Below are 21236 nucleotides of genomic sequence, written 5' to 3'. Positions count from 1 at the left end.
ATGGGTTATAGCACTTAGTGTTATGTGCAGATGGTCAGAGGAGGGGACGTTGTCTCCAGGATTGTTTTTCTGGTGCATTAGGAATATATTAAGGTACAATTGATCCTTGAACAATATTAGAGGCACTGACCCCCTGCACAGTCGAAAATCTGCCTGTAACTTTTCACTCCCCCAGGACTTAACTACTAAGAGCCTACTTGTGACTGGAACCCCAACTGATCACACCAATAGCCAGTTAACATATTTTGTGTGTTATAGGTATTATATACTGTATTCTTACAATAAAATAAGCTAGAGGAAAGAAATGTTATAATGAAGAGAAAATACATTTACTGTATTTACTGAAAATATCCGCGGATAAGTGGACCCGCGCATGGAAACCTGGGTTGTTTGAGGGTCAGGCTGTACTTGGGTCGCCCGCCTGGTGCAGGACCAGAGGCATGAGAACTTCAGGCCCCTGAAGCCCATTCCACCTCCGTAACAGCTCTGTGACTTAGTAGCAGCGGTACCCACTTCCTGCCCCCACTGCTGTCTCGGGGCACAGCCGTGCACGTGACCTTGCCTTTGCACTCTCACACGGGCACGGGAGACAGACGCCTGACCGTCGATCAGGATCTGCAGATGGCCGAAATGGGGTGTTCACTACGGTGGAATTGTGGTCCTTCCCCCGGAAGAAGAGCACCTAATAATAAGAGGCCTAATAAGAAGGAACGAATCACTCCCCGCTGGTTTCGGAGACCCCTTGGGAACGTCACATGGTCTCTACCACCGAGGAGTTCCCGTTACGATGGGGATTTCATAGACACTTGATTTAGGGAGTATCACTGGGGGAGATACTTAGAAACAAAGTGAAAAAAGTTAAATATAGAACATGTTAAAAATTTCTTTTTGGTTTCAGTTCTTAACGAGGGATTAGGGTAGCAACCCAAATACAAGTATTTGCTTTAACCAACAGATAAATTATTAGCACGTTGGTTGTTGACACATGAGTCAGAGCTTCTAAAATTTGTTCCCGAAGTAGGTTGAGCCTCCTTCTCTGCCTGTTGTCACAGGGTCTAAAAATGGAAACGTGAGTCCAAACTCTTTCCAGATCATAAAAGTAATTCTGAATTAGTAGAGCATAAATGAAGGTAATTTTATTTGAGTGTCGTCTTCAATTTCTTCAGGCCACGTTGAGACCTTTTAAGTCTTCTAAAGTTCCCTGTAGCGAGGCTTAAGGGAAGAGTAGCAGCTTTGCTTCTGGCCTCAGACACTTTTCTAATTAGGTCAGATAGAGCTGGTCACCCTGAGATAAGCAGACCCTCTCTCTTTCTGTCCCTTCAGCATCAAATTTTAAGAGTTTCTGTCGGAAGCAATCACGTAGACAAGGTTGCTTCTTACAATGATAAATTGCTGAATGTGGAAACCAAGTGGGTTCTGAGTGATTAGTCCTTCTGGTGACCCGAGAGTTAGGTATCAACCTGTCCTCAAGATGCAGCCTTAGTAAGTTCACTCTCGTGACATACGAGCAAACCTTTGTTCCTTTAGGATTTGTGGTGCTCTAGATTTGGAACTCTGTTCTGATAACAGAAGTCTTAATATTAGGCTAAGTGTGTGCTGACTGCAGCATTTATTCTGGTGGTAATTATTTTGTAAACCTATGTATGAATCCAGCCACTTTCCCCAAAACGTGAAGTGCAGAGTGAGAACGTAGCAACTCAGAAAGGGAGATGATAGACTTTGTTTAAGCTTGACCCCTGCTAAGGAGGTGGTGTGGACTCTTTCTCCTCCTGCTGGTTTATTAATCCCCTGCTCTTAGGCTGACAGCTAGTGGATTGATTAGTTCCATTGCTTATTTGCATTGTGGCTCTTAAAATTTTTAACTCAGTATTTTTTTTTTTTTTTTTTTTTTATAAAAATTCTACATATTGTAAAACATATCACCCAGAAAGGAAACGTTATCTTCATTATTAAAGAAGATGAAAAATAAAAGAATTAAGTATGTATCATAAGAAGGTAGAAGAACACCTAAATAAACAAAAACATAAAAAGCCAGGAAGGAGGAATTAAGAGAGAACAAAGATAGAAGTTAAAAGTAATAAAACAAAATAAAATTTAAAGGACAGATAAATCCAGTAGCTAGTTATTTGAAAAGACCAATAAAATAAACTCCCATAATCCTGAGTGAGGAAAAGAGAGAGCAAAAATAGATAATAGGAATAAATAAGAAAAGAGACACGGGAGGGATTAATTGACTTTGTAGGAAAATGCAGCTTACGGTCCTGTGGCAACACATCTGAAAACATAGGGATGATTTCTTAGTAAAGTACAAATTACCAAAATTGATCCAAGTAGCATGGAAAACTTGAAAAGACCAGTTACTCTAGAAGAGGTAGGAAATGTGATTAAAAGTTACCATTGAAAAAGGTACCAGGACCCCTTGGGGTTCCAGCTGAGTTTTAGCTAACCTTTAAAAAACAGAAACTTTAACCTTTAAAAAAACAGAAAATTTCACCTTTAAAAAACAGAGTGTTATTTATACTTTTCTAGGACATAGTTAAAATGAAAAGGTTCCTTGTTCATTTAAAAAAACCAGCACAAGTTTAATACCTGATAAATTTTAAAGAAAAGTATAGACCGATTTATATAAGAAAGTAATTGAAAAAAACTTAAAATAATTCATTAACACATAGACTCTTGAGTGCATTAAAAGGCTAATGCACTATAACCGACAGTTTATTTTAGTAATACTAGGATGATTAAGTATCAGGAACTTTTATCACCATCATCCATTATCCAACCCAACATATTAAAGGAGAAAAGTTTATGACAGCCGATAGAGATTGAAAAGTCATTTGATAGAAGTTAAGTAACCAGTCCCAATGTATTACAATCTAAAAAAAACAAAATAAGAACAAAAATAAATTACTTAAATATAAAGAAGGCTATCTAGTACCAAAAACATCACCCCAATAATACTTATTTCCTGAAAGGCAAAACAAAAATTATTTCAACTATAATTAGGAATTATAAAAGGATGTCTGCTTTTACAATTACTTAACATTGTCTTAGAGGTTCTAGTGAATGCATAAGACAGTGAAATATTTTTATGTTTAGAAAATCCAAGAGTCTATAGCAAAATAATAAAAAACTAAACTAGGAAAATTTATCAAGGTAGCTGGATAAAAAATAAGTCTCTAGAAATGATCATTTATCTCTTTCAAAAATGAGCACCTGGAAATGAAAGTTAATATGCCTTTTCTCAATAGCAGCAAGTGCCCTAGGAAAAAATTGAGCAAATATGGTACCTGTATCTTTCTTAGTGAAAGATATGACATAAAAAACATATATATTGCTTATTCCAAAATTAATACATTTATTGCAATTCCATTTAGAATTTCTTAAGTAGTGGGGTTTCTTCTTTTCTTTAACCGAATAAAATAATCATGAAGTTTATCTAGAAGAATAAATGCATAATACTTGAGAAGAGCCAAGAGAAATATGGAAAAGAAAACCAGTAAAGACAAACTTGGCTTACAAGTGATCACAATACGCTAAGAAAGTCTTTGTGACCAAATCAGTGTGGTATTGATATAGGATTACATAAGAAGTTCAATGCAACAGAATAGAGAATCCAGGACTGTGTTTCATTAAGGAAGAGAAGTCAATATACAATAAGATAAACAGTTCAGTGCTGTTGAGAAAAATTACATTATTCGATAGGTGGTACTGGCCTAACCAGCTTTTTCAGGGGGTGGGGGAAGATGGACTTCTTTCTTACATTATACTCAAATCCCAGAATCTTCAGATGTAAACAAGCCATTCAAATGTAGAAAAGAATAACAAGAAACTACTTGTATCCTCTTGGGGATGAGGGGGAAGTTCTTGAGCAAGACTTGATACCCCAAAAGATACATTGGGGGGTATTTATGACTTGTATGACAGACAAGAGGTTACTGCCTACAGTGGTAATAACTTGTGAATTGGCAAGGAAAATGACTCAGGGAAAATGGACAAAGAATATGAAACTCACAAAAAGCAAATGCAGACAGCCAGCAAACCTATGAAAAATAATTCACATTTGCTAGGAAAATGCAGATTAAAACACAATGAGACATTACTTTGAACCCATCAGACTGGTAAAAATAGAGAAGAATAACACTTCTTGCTAGCAAGGATGTATTAGAAGCAGTGTTCTAATAATACTAGTGGAAATGTGAATGACCATGCTTTATTTGGAAAGCAGACTGGCAATGCATATTAAAATTAAAAATTAACATACCTTTCTACGAAACAGCCTTTCTCTTGGATATCCGTCTGCTAGAAATAAAAGTGTCTACATGCAAAATTGTATTTTTAAGGATGTTTGTCGCACCATTGTAGTGACAAAATACTGAAAATACAAATCAATGCCCATCATTTGGAAAATGGCTGACTTGAGGAGTATATGTACTGTGTCTCATTGTGCAGCCATTGTAGAGAAGGAATGAGAGCTCTGTTAGAGTTGGCTTTGGAGGGGTTTCTGTGACAGATTGATGCATGAGAAGTAAGGTGCAAAAAGGCACAATGTCCACTTGCATTTGCCCAGTGCGTAAATCTGTGAGCATGGAAGAGAAGATGAAAGTGGTTCTTCTCTAGATTATAGGGTGGGATGGAGGTTGATGTGGATGATGGGGGTGGGGGAGGGTGCAGAACAGGGGCTTTCTAAGCCGCCTCCTCTCTGTCCCCCTCACATGAAAAAACCCACCCGTGGTGTTATCTGCATGCCATATTTTTCCTGTGGAGGAAGCTGCACAGCTCTGTGGTTTGAAGTTAAAATCCTGGTTCCTTCTCTTAGGTTTCTCATTCGTTTTTACATTCTCATACCAGTCTGTGCTTGTTTTGATGCCCCTGATGCCCTCTCAGATTTTATGAGGATATTAATTATGCATATTTAAAATTCTTCCTCTACGTCTGACTCTGCTCCCTTCGCAAGCTCATGCCCCTCTCGTGGCCTTGGTTTTTTCACATGTTGTCTGGTTTTTATATTTGTGACCCTTATTTGCCCCTTTCCTATCTGGAGAGTGTGACTGGTATTTGTCAGGACGAGGCCGTGTGTAGGGCTTGGTGGGAGGGGCCAGCAGGTGGCTTTTTAGGTGTAGCTACGGCTTGTCCCCACCCAGACATCTTTCGCTATCCACACTTCTTGGGACCATAGTCCTGCTTTCACCTGCGTGATGAAGGCAGCAACATGGGAAGTGTTTCCTGCTTCATCACCCTGATCGTGCCCCAGGTCTCTTCAGCCCCTTGTGTCACTTGACTTGAATTTCTGGCACCCAGAGAACACTTCCTCCTTCCAGCCACACTCCTCCGCACACGTGGGGGCTCCGGTTTGTGTTTTTCTGTCCATCCGGCCCATCCCATGTCTGTTCACGGATGACGATAGTCTTTCCTACTTCCTTAGGACTTTTGCGGATGCGGCATCTGGTCCGGGTGGAAGCGAGGCGGTAGCAGTGTGTGCTCCGAGGGCCACGTGAATATAAACTCACTCGTATGACCTGTCTAAGCCTTAGTTTTCCCATCTGTAGAGCGGGGATCGGAATAGTACCTATCTCCCAGGGTTATTGTGAAGATCAAACTTAGGTGATGCTCTTACAGGGGTTAGAGCAGTCACGTACAGGCAGACCTCAGAGATATTGTGGGTTTGGTTCCAGATGACCGCAATAAAGCGAGTCGAAATCTTTCCGCTGGTGGAGGGTCTTGCCTTCAGTTTGTAAAAACCTCAACATTTGTGAAGCACAGAAAAGCGAAGGGCAGTAAAGCGGGGCTTGCCTGAGCTAAGGATTCCATCAAGGTTAGCTGCCGCTGTTTTCAGAAACTGGAGTCATGGTAGAGATACTGGCCTGCAGCGTGGTTTTTTCCTCCTGGTTAATGCATCTACCAGTGTCCTCGGCCGGGATGTTGTAAAAGCTCTGTGATGTTTATTGGAATATTTATTCGTGAGTGTTTGGAAATAAACTCCTGCGGTTGAATTCCTAGGTGAAAGGGACATCAGCATATATGCTGTTCGTTGGTATTGGGGAGTTTGCCTCCCAGGTATTAAACTAGTTTCCAATAGCTGAGGAGAGTACCAGTTTTTTCCCACGCTCCGTGTTACTCCGTTTTAGCAATCTTTTATTCTTTGCCATTATAGAAGGTAAAAATATCACATTTTTTTGTCTGTAATCAATAAGGTCATTCATATATTTATGTTTCCTCTTTTATAACATGCTAACTCCCATCCGTTGTCCATCTTTCTTTTGGGTTATTAATTTTTTCATTGATTTGTAGGAATTCTTTGTAAATAGAGTTTTTCCTCCTTTGATTTGTACATTTTGTTTAGAAGTTTTTAATTTTAACATTGGGCTTTTAAATATGTCTTTTCTGTGGTGTCCTCTAAGGCTAACAACTACTTATAGCATATCTTTATGTTAAAAATAAGAAAATTTGTATATAATTTTCAAATTGTGAAAATTATATATTTTTCTAAATCTGAAAAGAAAAAGAAAAATTAGAAGGTAAAAAGCTATCAGCAACAGAAAGACTGTCATTCTTAATATATTGGTATTTTCCTTTTAGTTGTCTTCTGGTAGGGAATGTGGATTTTTACATAAGTAGCATCATAATTTTAGTACACTTTTATAGTTTGTTTTTTTGGGTCACTTAACAGTCTAATATGTGATACACAATATAACATCTCAATGTACAGTATCTTCTTTCATCCTTTCTGTTCTATTTAAATTTCCAGTGTTTGCTCTAAGAGAAAAAGTGCAGTGACTGCAAAAATATATATTTTTAAAAGTTCGATTATGCTCTTATGATACCTCCTTGGAAATGGGATTACTAATTTAAGCAATATTAGGATTGAAATACTTTTGGAACATGTTACCAGTTTGTTTTCCTAAAGTGTACCAGTTGATGTTCCCATCAGCGTAAAGACTTACTGCCCTTCCTCAGAGGACAAGAGCCAGCCTGAAGAAGATGTGGGAGAGGAGCCTTCTGAGAGGCACAGCCAGTATGGTGCCACGGGCCCATGTGGGAGTGAGCTGCAGAGGTTTGAGGACGAGCGAGAAGGCCAGAGGGGCTGGGAGAAGGGAGCAGAGCTGTGTGGGCATCCATGAGGAATTTGCATTTTATGCTTAAGGTTGTGGGAAGCCGGCGGAGAGAGTGATAATTGTTGCAGGAGGATGCGTCCCAGAGGTCATTGCAGTAGCCTATGTGGGAGAATGGATTGAACACCTGGATGGAAACATTCAGGATGGAGAGAAGGGGATAATTGGGGTTTTTTGTTTTTGTTTGTTTTTGTTTTTGTTTTGGTGATTGAGGTCCTAGGGCCTACTGATGGAGGAATGGATGTGGGAGGGATAAAGAGAAGAACCAAACTGAGACATTTTTGACTTGAATAGCTGGCTGCGGGGTGGCCATCCAAATGCAAAGGCTTAGCTGGGGAACAGGTGCGCAGGCAGAATCAGAAGCTGGTGTCTCTTAGACCCCTAGTGGAGATGTGGAGGAGATGATGGAAAGTGAGGATGGAGCTCAAGGGAAAGGTCAGGCTTGGGTAGGTCCTTGGAATTCTGTGTAGCCCAAGGGACAGGGCAGGATCACAAAGGTTTCGAGGTTATTTCTTTCATTTGAATATTTATTCAGGATCCTAAGTAACTACCTTACAATAATGAATGTTGGGAACACAACCATTTCTTAAATTAGGGAGCTGTTTGTAAGGTTACAAATGCTTGAAGATACAGATCACTGGGTCTTGGCTACTATCTTGAGCCGAGCAGGTGCACGGCATTGTGTTTACTGACTGATGTTTAAAGATTCAAGGGACCTTTCCCCTTCTTGATGAGACAGTTTTCAGATGCTGTGATGGAGTTGCTAGTGACTTGATTGTGTTTTTAACCTGTGAGGCATGTAAACCACACGTTGTCCTTTTTTTTGTAGAAAGGCTAATCCATGTTAGGAGGATTTGTTTTAAGACCTTGTAAGGAAATTCAAGACTTTGTGCTATAATCACCAAACCTTGCCTGTGTTATGTAAAGATTTTTGCCTGTGTCATGTCATCCTTGTTTTGTTCAATTTATTCCTCCCCCTCCAAGTGTCCTAGTTTCTCTTCTACTGTAGCTGGTTTTGAAAAAAACAGAAACTTGGGGCTTTTTCCCCCTAGGATTTGGATTCTTCATTTGTTACTTGTTTTTTTTAAAAAAAATAACAGATAATACATTCTTTGCAATTTTTAAATCATGTTTTTAAATTATAAAATAATTAGACATTGGAGAAGATAAAGTATAAAGCAGTGATCCATTTATAACCTGAATAGCCAGAGATAGAGACTTGGTTACTATATTGTTTTATTTCCTTCTAGTCCTTTGGCTATATGTATATAGAAATAGTTAATGCATTTGGAATAATATTGTTTAGAATGATGCTTTTTAACCAGTACTTTATGATAACTTGTAATATTTCTAGAAAAATGATTTTTCGAAGGCTGCAGAGTATGGGTAAATTCACAATGACTTTTAGGGAAAGAAATCTCAAGATGATCTCAATAATTGACAAATCCCCCTATGATTAAAACCAAAAGCAAACAAAATACAAACACTGAAAAGTCTTTGGAATACCACTTTGAAGTTCAAATTTTGTGTTTTTAATAAGATCTTGTTTTGAATGATATCAGCCTTCACACTTTTCTTACTCCTTAAAATTTAATCATTTTTTACTTAAAATTTAATTACCTTTTATACAGTTCCTCTCTTTTCAGTTGGAACATACTGATCCAATGCGACCCTTTGTGTATTTCATAAAATCCCACTGAACAAGCCATCCCAATTTTCTAAGTGTAAGCAATTATTGAGCAGATTCTTTAGGTAATATGTCAGAAGTGCTAGAAGCCATAAAAAGATGTACATTTAATTGTAAATAATACCGAATTAAAGAACCTCCGTGAATTTTTAACGTTATTTTGAAATTTAATTAAGGTAAGGGAGGTAAGTGAGAATGGAAGCCTTTCCTCTTGGCAGACGTCTGGTCATCAGCTGTCTGTGAGCCGTCAGGACCAGATCTGCCCCAGCCATTCCTAGGTGAGCCTTCTGTGACCTTCCTTGTCAGTAAGGATTGTGGGGATTCCAGGAAAAGCTCCTATCCCTAACACTCCCTTTGCTAACTGCATTCTGCCCGCGTTGCAAACTTAAGACACTGGCGACTTCCTGTTCGTCGAATCCGGAGGCCTGTATTTGCTGGGCACGCTCCTCTCCAACCTTTACCTAGCCCTTGACCCTTGAGCATCTTGGCTCCTGGTTTTCCCCTCTTTACCTCTCTGACAGCCTTTCTGTTGTGCCTTCTTCTCCAAGATTCTAACCCCATTTTCTTATTTCTTTCTGGTTTTTTTGTTCGTTTGTTTGTTTGTTTGTTTTACCTTGAAAATCTAATCCTGTCTGCTGTTGCCCCTATGAGATTGATTCACAAGGTAAAAAAAAAAATGTATACATGTAAATATATAAAAGTTTCACATTGGGCTATGTTACATATAGTTTTATAGCTTATAATTCTTAACATATTGTGAATGTTTTCCCATATTTTAAAATGTTCCTTGAGGACATGAACATATAGATATCTAGAGTTGATTTTCTCTGTGGTCGGTCACGAAGGTTGCTTACAGCTTTTCAGTTTTGTTTTTGTAGTGAACTTTTTGGTTTATCACTTGACTATACCCCCAATTATTTCCATAGGAAAGGTTCCTTGGATGAGCATTAAGTTGAGGAGATGGCTGTTTTTAGTCCTGTACATTGTCTATAGACTCTTCACTTCCTCTCAGTGATACCCTGCTTTTTAGACTTTCTTCATCTATGCTTTATTGCAATAGATTCCTAGCAGGTTGCCTTTTTCCAGTTTCAGTTCACTCTAGGGTACTCTGCACCACTGCTAACCTCGGTGGCCTTAGAAACTGCAGCCCACCTGTGGCACCCCTGTGTCCCTGTCCCTTTAGGAGCTCTAGTTACATTCATGCAACCAGCCTCCAGACCTATTCTTCCCGACCCTCCGACATGCGGAAGGGACTCGCCGTTTTGTGCGTGCTGTGGCCACTCTAAGTTTCGGGTACCGTCTTCCGTCAGACTTCCATGCTGCTCCCTCCGTGACTCGCCCCGGCTCTGCTCCCTTTTCCTCTCCCGGTTTTCCAGACTTGGACATTCTTCAGTCTCTAATCCCCGTCTCACTCTCAGCCTGCGACCTTGTCTTCCACTTCTTTGGAAAAGCGAAACAAACATAGAACAGCCCTCAGTTGGGGACACACGGGGTAGAGGCAGAGATGCTGCTAACATCCTACAATGCACAGAACAGCCTCCTATGATGAGGAATTACGTGGCCCCCACTGTCCAGAGAGCCCGGGTTAAGAAAGCCTGTTTTAGACCTGCCCTCAGATCACGGCCGTGGTGCCTCCGTTACCCAGGTGTCTCTTCATTTCCGCTGCTTTGTGGGATGGTAGTTTTTCCTTTTGGGGCATTAACCCTGGATTGGGACTCTTCGTGTTGAACATACTCTAGCGTGTCTTCCTAGATTGTGGGGCAGCTTGGTTGGGTCCTAATTTCCTCTAGATGGAGGGACTTGAACTCCTAAAATTTGCATCGTTTAAAAAAATCCGGTGGTAAGATTGGTGTCAATTAGCTTTAGTTGCGTTTTAGTCGAGGTTTTACAGAATCTGATTTCTGTGAGTTGAGGAGAAGGATGTAGGTGACAAGTGGTTGTCCATCACTTGCTCAGTAAGTTGGTTTGTGAATGGAGGCAGCAAAATTGGAGTTGGAAAGTGTAAGTATAGACTTTCTTCTCTTCCTCCTGAATTAGGTTTTTCTCTGCATTTTTTAAGGCCGAGACTCAGTGGATGGGAGAGAGGGAGTAAACTTTTACTAAAGTGAAACGTTTGGCTGTGGAGAATGGTTATTAATCAGAAATCTGAATTTCATCTTCATTTTTATATTAATATTTAGCATGAAATGGTCATTTAAATAGAGTGTTAGTTTGCTCGGGCTGCTGTAACAAAGTACCACAGGCTGGATGGTTTAAACAACAGAGGTTTATTTTCTCACAGTCCCGGAGGCTGGAATTCCGAGATCAAAGTATCAGTAGAGGTGCTTTGTCTGAGGCCTCTCTCCTTGGTTTGCAGATGGCCATTCTCTCCCTGTCTCTACATTCTCTGCCACTGTCTGTGTCCAAAGTTTCTCTTCTAAGAAGGACACCCATCTTGCTGGATTACAGCCCATCTCAGTGACCTCGTTTTAACTCAGTGACCTCTTTAAAGCCCCCATCTCCAAATAAAGTCACATTTTGAGGTACTAGGGGTTCAGACTTCAACATAAGAATTCTGGGGGACACAGTGCAGCCTATAACAGTTGGGTAATATTAGATGTGAAGTCTTAGGTACATTTTATCTTTAAGAGAACAGGCAAATTATTGAATAACTTATTAATTTGTTTAGGTATATTTTCTTTTTATAGTGTTGTGTGTGTGTGTGTGTGTGTGTGTGTGTGTGTTTTAATTCTTCCAGCCAACGTGTCAATGTGAAACAGCCTAATTTTATAATCTAAGAAGATAGAGTTTCTGCTTAGATTTAGGTTGTAGAGCATTTGTGTATCATTGCCTGCTGACTCCTAAAAACTTGGGGTATTTTTCTTGTTTTGAGATTTCTACTGAAAATAGTTGGAACTGTCACCCTGTCTGTCTGTAAGGGTGTATCTGGGGACAGGGCTTCTAGTAGTAACCCAGTGCTGACTTTGTCCACCAAGGCCTCCGAGACCCACCGAGCCGCCAGAGGTTGCTGGCCACCCTGTTGATCTGTTTTATTATCTCAGAGCCTCTGAGAATCCCAGCCTTTGAGCACCTGTGGGAACTCGAAAGTCTAGTGTAGAGCTGGTCAGCTGACTTGCCAGGAACACACAAGGGAGCACGCCACCAAATTTGAGTTAATAGAGAACTGGAGCCTTTTGCTACTAGTGGAACACTTCCTGTTTGAGCTTCTCCTGCTGGGATTGCTCAGTGGAGTTTGACTTGCTTCCACGAAGTAGCTTAGTGCCAGTGACAAGCCAGAGGAAGAGCACATCTTTTACATGGTTTCGAGAGTTGAGTAAAAGGTGATCAGGTTGGTAACCTGTGCCTCAAACGGGACTCAGTGCCACTGATCATGCCTAAGGGCACCTACCTGGTTCATCTGAAAGTGGCTTCACGCCAGAGATGGGGAATTTATAGAGTGGTGCCATCTCTCACGTAACACCAAATCCTGCCTGTCAGTTCTGTTTGGTGCTGAAGTTTGTATCATACTTAATCTTTCTTCCAGCCTTTTTTTCCCCTTCAAAACTTTAAGCTCTTTGAGGACCAGCAGGTTGTGTTGTCCAGCCAGTCTCGTGTGGGGCCTTGAATGCAGGAACTGAAGAAGCTGGGTTCCTTGCGAAGGACAGACCTCAATGCCTGTCTGCCCAGAAAACTTGGATACAGCTCTAAATAAGCAAACAGCACAGCCCAAGTTAGTTACTCACAAAACCCAAGCATCTGGATGTTGCCTATCCTGTTAGGGATGTCCTCGGTTCATCTTCCTACCTATCGAGAGCTGTCTCTTGGAGAAGCGATGCTGCAGGTAACAGCGTTTTCACAGGTGTGGCTCTTTCAGCTGCCTGCTGAGCTGGGCGGAGTTACTTAATCTTACGGTAGGGGTGGAGCTTGACTCAACCCTTTTTCCACCAACGAGCATTTCTTTCTAGCTGTCATTGAAGTGAATCATCAGTATAAGTAGGCAGCTCGGTGCATTCCTCCTCAGTTGTGCTAAAACTTGCTGGTTCCCCAGTACCGGCAGAGGTGTGTACAGGCAGCGTTTCAACACAGGGAGGGAGAAGACGAGGCCAGGAGCCTGAGGGTCATCAAGGCAGATTTCCAGCTGTGTTTGAGTCAGATTAGCCCACCCAGACGCTTCTCGGCGGGGGACGTGGCTTGTCTTCCGTAAGCCTCGAGGACAATTATAGGTAAGAACAAAGACGCCATTGCACGTTTATTATATGAATGTGTAATATCTACTGTTGGATTTTGGTGTAGTCCTGTTTTTATATGGGTGGCATCATCCTAGCTCATACCAAGATTTTCCTTTATAAATTACTTTGTTTTGGCGTTCAGAGTTAGCTGTAGCTGATCACTTTTGCCCTGTTTATGCATAGATGGGATGGTCGTGATGAATGAGACTTGAAAGGAACTCTCATCTGCACTCTCCTGCTTCTCTGTTCTTTGCTTCTCATGTCTGTCTTGATCGTTCAGAAACGTGTACACTTTTTACTCCAAAGATGAATGCACAATGGATTTTTTTCTTTCTGAAATCATGAAAAACGTAGACCACTTTAGTTCTATGAGTGTTGTTCTCTGATTTAGAAATCGCCAGTTTGGGAGGAAACAATTGTGTTTTTCTTCCTGTTCTGTTTTGGGTCTGTCTTTTCTATGAGTATTTCTGACTTAGAAATCTCACTGGAAAAGAGGGAGGGACCAGCTGTACTGGGCCTCAAATGAAATAACACCTGAGATTATGAAGTGGTTTGCTTGGATAATGATTTATGGTTTATGTCTGAATTTTTGGTTGGCAGTGGTCGTCTTTCTTCTCTTCGGTATTTAGCTGACATGTTTGATTGTAAATGCATTTGTTGTTGTCGTTGTTTGTTGTGAGTTTGAGAGAACAAAAATTAATACCCGGAGCATATTCAACCGAATTTTTCTTTGGGTTTCGCTGTCATTTTCCCACCCTTACTACTCAGACATATGAATATACTTTATGATTAACACGTGATTTTTGTTTCTTTACTGTCTCATTTGATGGTGATTCATAAACTGTTAGTTCACTAGTTAGTATACGTCTGTATGTTGTCCAAGCCTGAAATAAACTGGAGTGCAGGCCACACCTTTATATTAATGAGCCAGGTTACTTTCAAAACAGTACTCCTAATGTTAAACGTGGTTTAAGATGGATGGAATCTAAGGAAATAAAAATGTATCGCTGATGTGAAGTAGCAAGGCCTGTAGTCAAATCTGAGCTATTTAATAAGGTATTTTATTGACATTGAGAAGTGTATTGTTTACATGTGTTTGAGTCAGAGTGTGCCAATCCAAAAAAAAAAAGGAAACAATTATAAAAAAGAAGGGAATTTAAAAGAATTTATGGTAGTGCCTTTTTTTTTTTTTTTAAGGGCAAAATGAATTTAAATTCCCATGGGAATTTGAGTAAAATGATGGTAAAAGCAAGAGGGAAAAAAACGCTTTCTATTTAATTAGACAGGAGGAAAGGAATCAGAATGATTCTCACAGATATTATGTTTTTTAATTAAAAAGGTTTCTTTTTTTTTTTGGAGTCTTGTATTGCACCTAAATGTCGATTTAAAATAACACATTTAAGACATTTTCTTGTCGCTGTAGAGTACAACAAAAAGATATACAGTGAAGGCAAAAACAGAATGATAGGAATTAGCTAGTTGGGGGGTGTAAAATTTTTATTCTAAATTGGTTGGTTTGGTGGGTGTAGTGATGGCAGGGGGTCCTGTGTACTTATTGGCAGCATCTTCGATGCTGTTACTAAAACAGAGGCTTTTGTGGTTACGATGGTTGTGTTGGAGTGGGAAGGTCGTTTGGAATTTTTTTGTATTTCATTCCATCAGTCTATATAGGTCTTAGGGTTTGTCCAAATCAATTTCAGGTGAAGTCATTTAGGTATCATTTCTTTCGCCTTGGCAGAAATCTGTTCTTCCTGGTGGTTTCCCACCTTTGCAGTCTGAGTCAATGATGATTTATTGTGCTAACAATGTAGAAGACTTTCCATTCTACGAGTTGGCCTGAAGCCTGCCTACTAATCGCTCAGCTCCGAACTCAGGTTTCTGAGGTCATTCACCTCGGGGTGATGGCAGAAGCACGTGCTCTCAGGTGTTTTCAAAATCTCTCTCAACTATGCTCTTAATGGCTCAGAATTCCACCGAGGGTCACCTGGCACACTTGCAGCCACAGTAAATATTTGTGCTCTCTCCGTGCTTGGCCTGGTTTTCTTGGTACCCAGGGAGGCAGGGGCACAGGTAGGCAGCTTTCCTATGCGATCCTGCCCACTGGCCAGGACTTGTGTGAGACCCCCAGCTGCTCTCCCGAAATCAAAAGAGGCTTTGTTTGTGACTCCTCTAAAGGCCTGAGGTCTAGATCTCAAGAAAATCCCCTCTGCCTTGCTGTTGTCACCAAAACTGGATCAGCTAAAATAATCACGAGATCTTGAACTATGAGCTGTACTCTCTCAGCTGAGACATATGCGAGCTATTTATTCATCTTAGAAGTAGTTACTGGAAGAAAGGTTAAAATACCAGCTTGTGATTGACATCATCCCTGAAAACAAAGGATCGATTTTCTTCTCTTAGAGAGTAGAAGACTCTGGAAATTTTTGGAACAGCACATGAGACATGTGACATATCATCACCTCCCAGAAGTAGTTTACAGTGTCACTTCAGACTAAGTGGAAACACAGAGACGATAGATTTAAGTGGGGTAAATGGAGTTTAATAGAAATACATAAAAAAGCGCCCCTTGCAATAAAGTAAGTGGTCGTGCTCCCCTCGCTGTTGCCCGTTCGGCTGCAGCAGAGGGTCACATGCGACCATAAACCACTTCTGACTCAGGTCGGTGGCTGGAAACCCCGTCACCTTACGGAGGGCGTTTGGTCATAGATTCTTGAGCCAAGGCCCTGTGGAGTCCTGGGGCTGTGATTTTCAGGAGCATTTGCCAGTGTAGGGGTTTGAACCTTCAGCTCCATTAATAGGGCCGACGAGTTTATTTTGGCTAAGATCTGCCATGCTAAGTAGACAAGCTTTGAGACTCAAGGAAGCCTCTAGTTTCGTTGAAGAAAGTGGTGTGGCAGGCTTCAAGACCTTTAAATATATTCCACTTTCTTTCCTGCCCTGTGGTGTTGAGGTTCTCAGGGGCGTAGTTGTATTTAGGTTCATCAGTGAGTGATTTCCTATCTGGTGTTATATTTGTGTGACTATTTAGCTCATTGACAAGGCTCTTTAAGACCCTTGCAATGCCTTGTTTATTACTTTAAAATAATTTCTCTTCTCCTTAACTTTTTAGTCCATCAGTTACAAAATATTTATTAAGTATCTTTGTGTTAGGAACTGAAGACTACCTCTTTTTCCCTTACACCTGGCAGTTTTTGTTGCACTAATATTAACTTGAATTTTTTTTCCTTCTTTTATCCTTGTTTTCACTCGATTAATTTTATTTGTAAATATATACTTCAACAGGCCTTAAGCATTGGACTTAGTGAGGGCAGCAATCAAAGACAATTAAGAATTTATTTCTAAGATTAATCAGACTGGGAAAAATATGTCCCCTAATTTTGTTAGCTGGTTTTAAAAAATTAATTTTCTCTTCAATTCTTTATTCTTTCATGGGAGACCACACACCAGAGGTCGAGAGGTTTCTCTTGTGTGTGTGTGTGTGCCAGTGGAACTCTTTCTGAACAAAATAAAGAATTTAACGGTAGAAAGATTAAGTAAGCTGGAAGGTATGCATGTCAGGGAGGGAGAGAGAGAGAGAGAAAAGACAGAATGAGGGCCCCGTCACCTGCGTGGAACTGTAAGTCCCAAGAGATCACGCATCATCCTTCTGTAGGGGTATTGCCATTAAAATTCGATTTTGAGCATGACACAGGATGGAAAGCTTTGATGACAAAGTCAGCATCTTAGTTTAGCAATAACCAGTTTAGGGACGAGACCGCAAACTCAGCAGTGAGATTCAGCAGCACAGGCCCTGTCTGGGCAGGGAGTGCCGGAGCCTCTTCACCTGCACCGAGCTGGAGGCCTCTGCAGCCTCCTGCCATTGCCTAACCCTAGGTGCTACCTGCATTGTAATTAAATTCGCCTTTTGTTGTGCTTGTGCACGTCAATATTAAGCTCTGCTTTTTTTTTTTTTTTTTCAGGGAGGGGAGAAGTGTGAACAGAGAACAAAATAGCAAGTTGGGAGCTCCCAAACTGAGAGTGTACCAGTTAGAGTCTAAGTGACCTCTAACCTTGAGGTGAAACTCAGTTATTCACCAGGTATGCACTGAGCGCTTCAGGGGCCACCCGGGATCTAGGTGCTGGGAAGGCCAGTGCCCAGGCCGTCGGGCTGCAGAGCCATCTGTGGTCACCTGCCTCCCTACCTGCAGCCTGGTGGGTGGAGACTGGTAATAACCAAGTGAACAGATACTGTACTTGGAGGCAGTGTGAGGGGCTGTAATGAAAGCAGGAGACGGGAATGGCAGCTGCATGGGTGGGCACGCTTTTTTTCTTCTGTATCGTAGCTCCTAACATTTTCCAGAATGCCTGGTTTGGGTTTGTTTGGAAGTTGTGGCAGACACTAAGATAGTGGTTAGAAAACTTGCTTTAAAAAATCCTTTGTAACGTCCTTCCTATAGAAAGCTATGAATAATTGTGCTTAGAATGATCATTAATCTTAGAGCAAAAAGAAGATACTTCCTGGAGAAAAATATTTCCACTCATTAGACACGTTTACGTGTCGTTTCATATAGGCAATATTGGAAACTAGGAGCATCCACGTCTGTGGAGTAGCCTCAGAATGAATGAATTATTTTGCCCTGTGACAGCCTAGATAGAGAAAGGGTTGAACTTGTGGTTCTACTGATGACATGACAAGCTTTGTCATTTGCCAGATAGAGCTGCGTTAAGTTATGTGACCTCCAATATTCGAACTCTCATTTTTCTTTTTTTTTTTTCAAGTTGAGATTTATTATAGCAACCTGTGGAACTGAAGCTTGTCTACTGTTACTGTTTTGAAACTGTAAGATAAATATTGAGTGGGAGGGGTGAATGTGAACACATGCAAAGCAGGGCATTTACGAGATGTAGTCCAGACACACTTCCCGAACTTCTTAACCCAGCATCCCTGAGAATATGGTATTGTGTTGTGAGTTTCTGATGTCACCACAGCCATGAGTTCCTGTGCTGCTCTGGGGAGGGGGGAGAGAGCCCTTGGGGCATCTCGTGGTCTAATGTCACTGCTGAAGACAACAGCAGCTCACCAGGTGCTAAAGGGTAGGGAGGCCTCCGTTGGATGAGATGAGCTGATAGAGATCATGACATCTGATAATTTCCAGTTGCAGGTGGCAGAACTAGAAAACACACCTGGGTGTGTCGTACTGCAGAGTACATGCCCTCAATTACGTTGGTGTCTTACCCTGAATCGAGTAAACCAAGGCAGCCTAAACAGAAGGAAAAAACCCTGTCTTTGTCAAATGTGCAACTTACATTCATCTGAGGGTCTCCCCCGCCCCCAGTTAATGATTCCACATTTCAAGTTGTTCAAAATCCCTGTTTCAGAAAGGTGCCCAACCATCCCGTTAAAAGTACATCTCACACCTCCCTCCACCTGCCAGCGTCAGTCCTGTTTGCCTGCGGTGTTTTTCGTCTTTAGTATTAGTCTTCTAACACTGTCCTGATGTGTGTTGTTTGCCACCTCTCTGCCCGTGCTGGAGTATCAACTCCACAGGGGTAGGGAGTCTTAGGTGTTTTCTTCCCTGGCGTATCTCAGGTGCCTAGACCAGCGCCTGAGACGTAGTAGGTGCTCGGTGCACATTTGCTGACTGAAGCCATGGCAGAGGGAGGCAGACACCGGAGCCCTCCCGGGTCTGAAGGGAGCCTCCGCGTGGTCTTGCTTGGTCTTGCGTGGTCTTCGCGATCCTGCCTTGGCTCAGTTGGTGGCTGAGGTTTCTTCTGACTTGTCAGTGCTTCGAGGTGAGTAGTCTGTAGGGCACCGGGCCCCACCTTTACACATTAGTAGAACGGAATTGGCTGGGTGGCTCTCATCTTCATGACTCCTTTGAGAGGAGAGTCGAACTGCCAGACTTTCTTACATGCTTTCGCAAAGGTCGGAGTTGAGCCCTGGCTTCTGTTACACAGAGAGGTCTGCGCCCCCATGGGGAATGGCTCTGTGAAGCTCCCTACAAGCCACTCATCGACATAGCCAAAGTCCTACCCATGGTGGGTTTTTCCTTCCTAATTGCCACTCTGGTTCTCAGCATTCAACATGCCGCAGTTCCATGTGCCACTGTGGTTTGACTTGGCCTTAATCCTTTGTTAATTGCCTCTTGTTCGGTGCCCTTGGAGCAGATTATCCTTTGCTTTCGGCTTCTTCTCCATTGCTATTGGCTTCCTTTGTTTCAGTCATGATGTGAGAAAAATAACCAAGAGATTACACCCGAGGCTGGTGTATTTCCACTCGATTTGCTCCTGTTTTAGCAGTCCTGTACTTCAAAAGATGAGAGATGGCCATTGCTCCGCACATGTGTTCCATGTTCGGGCGGGGATATTTTGCGGTATTTACCACAGAGCTGGAGATTTACCCCGCCCACCGCACCCCCACGCCCCACAAGCCTAACCTGCCCTTCGGCCTTCCCGGTACCCTGTAAAGCAGTTAACTTGTTGCAGACGTACTGTGTGACTGGACTGTCATGTACAAAAGTGACCAGGACATGGTTCTGTTCAGAAGAAGCTTCCAGATCTGTTGCAGAACTGGATACGTAAATGAACAATTGCTATATTGATAGGCTTCTGCCAACGGGAGTGGGACTTGGGGATTAGGAAGTCTTCTCAGACGGTTGAGCTGGTCTTTGAGGTTGAGTGAAGGTCTTGTGCAGGCAAGGTGGGGGCAAGGCATTTCTGGCAGAGGAAAAAGCATGGCATGTCAGAGAACTACTTTGTCCCTCTTGCTTAAATAAATGTGTGAGGCCTATGGAAGGCAACATCGGAGGGGCAGGTAGGGGCCAGAGCCGGACATACCGTGTATGCCACAATAGTCTGGACTTGATCTTTGAGGTTACAAGAACCAACTAAGAGTAGGTGATTCCCATGTGTGTGGCTTGGATGACTGAGTTAATATCTGGCTGCATTAACAAGATATGGAATACAGGAGATTGGAGCTTGCAGCGAAATTCAGCCACGAGGTGCTTAATCACTGAGCTCGGGGTGGCCATAAGGTTCCTTTATTTGTTTGCCTGTGCTCAAGCCTGAGGTCCTCAAAATTATAGACTATAGAATATGTGGAGTGTAAGTCTAATTAGCAGTTTGTAAGTGGCATTTGGCTGGAATGCACAGTAGTCCCTAAACATACCATTTCTCGCATTTAGGCCACCAGTGTCTGAGTCGGGTTTTGTGTTTGTTCAGTTACAAGGTAGGCTGCAAGCAGGCATACTTCCTGAAGGCTCAGACTGCCTTTTCAGTATAGTTACTGAATATTATTCCTGCAGTATAGGGACATGCACGTTCATCTTGCTTGGGGTAATTGAAAACATCCTCCCCTCCCCCCGCCGCCCCAATGACTTAATGAGGAGAGAACTTATCTCACTTTGTGGCGACACCTGCTACGTCCACAAGTGGCTTATATTTGATATAATTTTGATTGCTGTTTAGCGGTATCTCAATCCATGTCAGCTACACAAAAAATCGAGAATAATTACAATGAATGTTTTCTCAATCGTCTGCTTTTATTAAGGGCCGTTTAAGAATTTGTTTGATGTGTGAAAATTCACATCTATATTGAGGCTTACACATCTTTATTTTGAAAGGAAGCCTTTTCAGGGTTGGGAAAAAAATCAGTAACACACTACAAAAACATGAAAAGTGACACTGAGAATTTATGCAAATGGAATAAAAATTTATAATGGTGCATCGTGAGCTAGTGATTATTTTATCACTAAGATATTTACCTTTTTTTTTATTAAAAATGGATCAACAAAATCCAGTTAAGTTTCAAGTGTACAGTTCAACAGTATGTCATATATATATGGCATTGTGAACACACATAGTTAGATTTCCCTCCATCACCAAATACTTGACCCCTTTGATCCCTATCTACCTTCCCCCTCCCTAGTGATCTACTATGTAACATGAACCTCCTTTCTAGTTTATAAGTGATTATCAACAGTCGAATCCAGGTTTCTTTAATTGTTGTGTTATTTTTCTCCCAAAGTTAGTCCTCAAATGTTAATATTTCTTGTGTCCTTTTGATCTGAATATTAAGTTTCTCACACAAGAGTATATCAATTCCATAGGTCAGTTGTTAAAAGTTTTGCCTTTACTTAATCAAAAGTGGCTCAAGATGTTAGTTTTGAACATCAGGCAATATTATTCCGTGAGTATATTTGAGTTTATAATTCAGGACACTCTAGGAAATGGCTTTATGGAAAAGCGAAGAAA

At 41.5% G+C, this 21236-nt stretch overlaps 1 protein-coding gene across 3 annotated transcripts in view; it reads left to right on the top strand.

Annotated features, from left to right (window-relative positions):
• NEDD4L (NEDD4 like E3 ubiquitin protein ligase) overlaps positions 1-21236 on the top strand; it is a 301007-nt gene that overhangs the window by 125235 nt on the left and 154536 nt on the right. The window contains exon 1 of one of the 3 annotated variants that reach the window (XM_039840708.1): positions 12793-12998. The exons of the other annotated variants lie outside the window; for them this stretch is intronic. The gene's annotated coding sequence lies outside the window, so the exon portion shown is untranslated. Of the gene's footprint in view, positions 1-12792; positions 12999-21236 lie in introns of those variants that run through there. 3 annotated transcript variants of the gene reach the window in all.

This window comes from Pteropus medius, unplaced genomic scaffold, assembly GCF_902729225.1.
Source record: "Pteropus medius unplaced genomic scaffold, Ma_sr-lr_union100, whole genome shotgun sequence".
NCBI classification, from domain to species: Eukaryota; Metazoa; Chordata; class Mammalia; order Chiroptera; family Pteropodidae; genus Pteropus; species Pteropus medius.
The sequence above is the reverse complement of the archived record's forward strand: the minus strand, read 5'-3'. Positions and strand labels throughout refer to the sequence as shown.